The sequence below is a fragment of the Abramis brama genome (assembly GCF_963993115.1).
Source record: "Abramis brama genome assembly, chromosome: 19".
NCBI classification, from domain to species: domain Eukaryota; kingdom Metazoa; phylum Chordata; class Actinopteri; order Cypriniformes; family Leuciscidae; genus Abramis; species Abramis brama.
The window spans coordinates 26,297,676-26,303,217 of NC_139981.1; positions in this window are offsets into that span (position 1 = coordinate 26,297,676).

A 5,542-nucleotide genomic window follows, 5' to 3' on the forward strand; every position below is an offset into this window, starting at 1 on the left:
GATAGACTCCTTCTGATGCTTCATAAGCCATATAGATGTCCATATCTGACCTTTTGAACTTATTTGTGGTCAAAGTGTCCTAAAAAAAATTAAAACTATATAAAGTTATAGACTCCTTTTGATGATAAATCAGCTATACAGAGGTCCCATTTTGACCTCCTGAACATATTTCTGGCCAAAGAGTCCTCGATCTTGGGCTTTCTATACATACTCATAGACTCCTTCCGATGCTTCATAAGCCATATAGATGTCCATATCTGACCTTTTGAACTTATTTGTGGTCAAAGAGTCCTAACATTTTTTAAACTATAGAAAGTTATAGACTCCTTTTGATGATAAATCAGCTATACAGAGGTCCCCTTTTGACCTCCTGAACATATTTCTGGCCAAAGAGTCCTCGATCTTGGGCTTTCTATACATACTCATAGATTCCTTCTGATGCTTAATAAGCCATATAGATGTCCATATCTGACCTTTAGTACTTATTTGTGGTCAAAGTGTCCTAAAAAAAATTCAAACTATATAAAGTTATAGACTTCATTTGATGATAAATCAGCTATACAGAGGTCCCATTTTGACCTCCTGAACATATTTCTGGCCAAAGAGTCCTTGATCTTGGGCTTTCTATACATACTCATAGACTCCTTCTGATGCTTCATAAGCCATATAGATGTCCATATCTGACCTTTTGAACTTATTTGTGGTCAAAGTGTCCTAAAAAAAATTCAAATTATATAAAGTTATAGACTCCTTTTGATGATAAGTCAGCTATACAGAGGTCCCCTTTTGACCTCCTGAACATGTTTCTGGCCAAAGAGTCCTTGGTCTTATGCTTTCTATACATACTTATAGATTCCTTCTGATGCTTCATAAGCCATATAGATGTCCATATCTGACCTTTCGAACTTATTTGTGGTCAGTGTCCTAAAAATAATTCAAACTATATAAAGTTATAGACTCCTTTTGATGATAAATCAGCTATACAGAGGTCCCCTTTTGACCTCCTGAATATATTTCTGGCCAAAGAGTCCTTGATCTTGGGCTTTCTATACATACTCATAGACTCCTTCTGATGCTTCATAAGCCATATAGATGTCCATATCTGACCTTTTGAACTTATTTGTGGTCAAAGTGTCCTAACATTTTTTCAAACTATAAAAAGTTATAGACTCCTTTTGATGATAAATCAGCTATACAGAGGGCCCCTTTTGACCTCCAGAACATATTTCTGGCCAAAGAGTCCTCGATCTTGGGCTTTCTATACATACTCATAGACTCCTTCTGATGCTTCATAAGCCATATAGATGTCCATATCTGACCTTTTGAACTTATTTGTGGTCAAAGTGTCCTAACATTTTTTCAAACTATAAAAAGTTATAGACTCCTTTTGATGATAAATCAGCTATACAGAGGGCCCCTTTTGACCTCCAGAACATATTTCTGGCCAAAGAGTCCTCAATCTTATGCTTTCTATACATACTCATAGACTCCTTCTGATGCTTCATAAGCCATATAGATTTCCATATCTGACCTTTTGAACTTATTTGTGGTCAAAGTGTCCTAAAAAATATTCAAACTATATAAAGTTATAGACTCCTTTTTATGATAAATCAGCTATACAGAGGTCCCATTTTCACCTCCAGAACATTACATTTACATTTTACATTTAGTCATTTAGCAGACGCTTTTATCCAAAGCGACTTACAAATTAGGACTAAATTAAGCGAGTCATCATGAAGAGGCAAGAACAACAACAACGCAAGAAGTGCTCAAAATACGAAGTTCAGGCATTATTCAGAGTAGCATAAGCCTGATAAGTGATGTTTCAAAGGGAAAGGAATTTTTTTCTTTTTTTTTTCTTTTTTTTATGAGGTTAAGTGCTCACGGAAGAGATGGGTTTTCAGCTGTCTTTTGAATGTTGTCAGGGATTCTGCAGTCTGGATGAGGGTGGAGAGAGCGTTCCACCAGCATGGAACTGTGAATGAAAAATATGAGAACATATTTCTGGCCAAAGATTCCTCGATCTTATGCTTTCTATACATACTCATAGACTCCTTCTGATGCTTCATAAGCCATATAGATGTCCATATCTGACCTTTTGAACTTAGTTGTGGTCAAAGTGTCCTAACATTTTTTCAAACTATAGAAAGTTATAGACTCCTTTTGATGATAAATCAGCTATACATAGGTCCCCTTTTGACCTCCAGAACATATTTCTGGCCAAAGAGTCCTTGATCTTGGGCTTTCTATACATACTCATAGACTCCTTCTGATGCTTCATAAGCCATATAGATGTCCATATCTGACCTTTTGAACTTAGTTGTGGTCAAAGTGTCCTAACATTTTTTCAAACTATAGAAAGTTATAGACTCCTTTTGATGATAAATCAGCTATACATAGGTCCCCTTTTGACCTCCAGAACATATTTCTGGCCAAAGAGTCCTCGATCTTATGCTTTCTATACATACTCATAGACTGCTTCTGATGCTTCATAAGCCATATAGATGTCCATATCTGACCTTTTGAAAGTGTTTGTGGTCAAAGTGTCCTAAAAAAATTCAAACTATATAAAGTTATAGACTCCTTTTGATGATAAATCAGCTATACAGAGGTCCCATTTTGACCTCCTGAACATATTTCTGGTCAAAGTGTCCTAACATTTTTTAAACTATAGAAAGTTATAGACTCCTTTTGATGATAAATCAGCTATACAGAGGGCCCCTTTTGACCTCCAGAACATATTTCTGGCCAAAGAGTCCTCGATCTTATGCTTTCTATACATACTGATAGACTCCTTCTGATGCTTCATAAGCCATATAGATGTCCATATCTGACCTTTTGAACTTATTTGTGGTCAAAGTGTCCTAAAAAAAATTAAAACTATATAAAGTTATAGACTCCTTTTGATGATAAATCAGCTATACAGAGGTCCCATTTTGACCTCCTGAACATATTTCTGGCCAAAGAGTCCTCGATCTTGGGCTTTCTATACATACTCATAGACTCCTTCCGATGCTTCATAAGCCATATAGATGTCCATATCTGACCTTTTGAACTTATTTGTGGTCAAAGAGTCCTAACATTTTTTAAACTATAGAAAGTTATAGACTCCTTTTGATGATAAATCAGCTATACAGAGGTCCCATTTTGACCTCCTGAACATATTTCTGGCCAAAGAGTCCTCGATCTTATGCTTTCTATACATACTCATAGACTCCTTCTGATAAAAAAGAGTCCTCAATCTTGAACTTTGCATTCTCACTCCTAGACTCCTTCTGATGGTTCATAAGCCACATATGGAATTCCATATTTTACCTATTGAACTTATTTCTGGTCAAATGGTCCTCAAAGGGTTTCTTATTATGTTAATTCAGCCATACAGAGGTTACTATTTGAACTACTGAACACATTTTTGGCCAAAGAGTCTTTGAACATTAACTTTCTCTGCTTATTGACTTCTCTTAATAATACATTAGCCATACAAAAGTCCATATTTGACCTACTAACATATTTCTGGTCAAAGAGTCCCTGATCTTGACCTTTCTGTACATGCTCATTGACAGCTTCCGATGTTTCATCAGCCTGAAAGATGTCCATACTTGACCCATTGAATATATTTCTGACCATAGAGTCCTCGATCTTGAACATTCTAAACATACTTGTAGACTTGTTAATTATCTGCTATCAAATGTATTTGAACAGTAGTTCAAATGTTATATTTTGAACATATTTCTAGACATGAGACCTTGAACTTTAAATTTCTAGACTAATTGCTCTTACAATCCTTCTGATGTTTCATCAGCCATACAGTATAGTTCAAATTTGACCTATTGAACATTTCTATAACCAAAGTGTCCTCGATCTTGATCGTTCTATACATAATCATAGGCTTGTTCTGATGTTTCATCATTGAGACAGAAGTCAATTATTGACCTACTGAACATATTTCTGGCAAAAGAATCATCAAAGTTTAACTTACTGTTCCTTCTCCTAGACTATTTTTGATTTTACATCCACCATACAGTAGTCCATATTTGACCAAGAGAACATATTTCTGGCCAAAAGAGTCGTCAAAAGGTATGTTTATATGCATTCTCATCGACTACTTTTGATGTTAAATCAACCATATTGTTAGTCCAAATTTGACCCATTGAACATATATCTGGCCAAAGAGACCTAGAACTTTAATTATCTATACATAATTACTATCTCCTTCTGATTTTTCATCACCCAGGCTACTATCCATATTTGACAATTTTTGAACATATTTCTGGCTGGAAGAGTCTTTGATCTTTCTATACATACTCATGGACGCTTTCAGATAGTACTTCAGCCAAAAAATGATCCATAATTGACTACTAAACTCATTTCTGAGCGATGGGTTTATAATCTTGATTTCTCTATACATTGACTCCTTCTGATGTTACAATAGCAAAACATTATTGTATTGTATTGTATCAATATGACCTATTAAACCTATTTCTGACCAATGAGTCTATGAACATTGTTCAATACATACTAAATGACTCCTGATTTTACAACAGCAATATAGTATTTCAAAATTTGATCAATTGAACATATTTCTGGCCAAAGAGACCTTGATCTTATTCTTTCTATACATACTCCTTCTGATGTTTCATCAGCCAGATAATTGTCCACAATTGACCTACTGTACATTTTTCTGCCCGAAGAGTCTATGAACTTGAACTTTCTACACATAATCATTTACTTCTGATGTTTCTTCAGCCATACAGAAGTCCTGATTTGACATAATGAACATATTTCTGACCGAAGAGTCCTCGATCTTGAACTTTCTATTCTTACTTATAGACTCTTTCAGATAGTACATCGGCCAGACAATTGTAGATATTGACTATTGAAGTAAAAGAGTTCTCGATCTTGAACTTTCTATACATTCTCAGTGATGCCTTATTTTGTTTCTTTAGCCATACAGAAGTCCAGATTTGACATGTTGAACATATTTATGACTTGAAAATTTTGTACGCTAATTGACTCCTTTTAGTGTTTCATCAGCCAGACAGTAGTCAATAATGGACCTACTGAAAATATTTCTGGTAAAAGAGTCCTCGATTTTGAACTTTCTATACATTCTCAGTGACGCCTTATTTTGTTTCTTTAGCCATAAAGTAGTTCAGATTTAACATGTTGAACATATTTCTGACTGAAGAGTCCTTGATCTTGAACTTTCTATTCACACTTATAGACTCCTTCAGATAGTACATCGGCCAGACAACTGTCCATAATGACTTTTTTTTTCTTTTTTCTGGCCAACGAATATATGTACTTGAACTTTCTATACATGCACATTGACTCCTTTTAGTGCTTCATCAGCCAGAGAGTACTCCATAATTTACCTACTGAAAATATTTCTGGTAAAAAAATGAGTCCTCGATTTTGAACTTTCTTTACAAGCTCATTGACTCCTTCTGATGTTTCATCAGCCAGACAATTGTTCATAACTGACCTACTGAACATATTTCTAGTAAAAGAGTCCTCGATCTTGAACATTCTATACATGCTC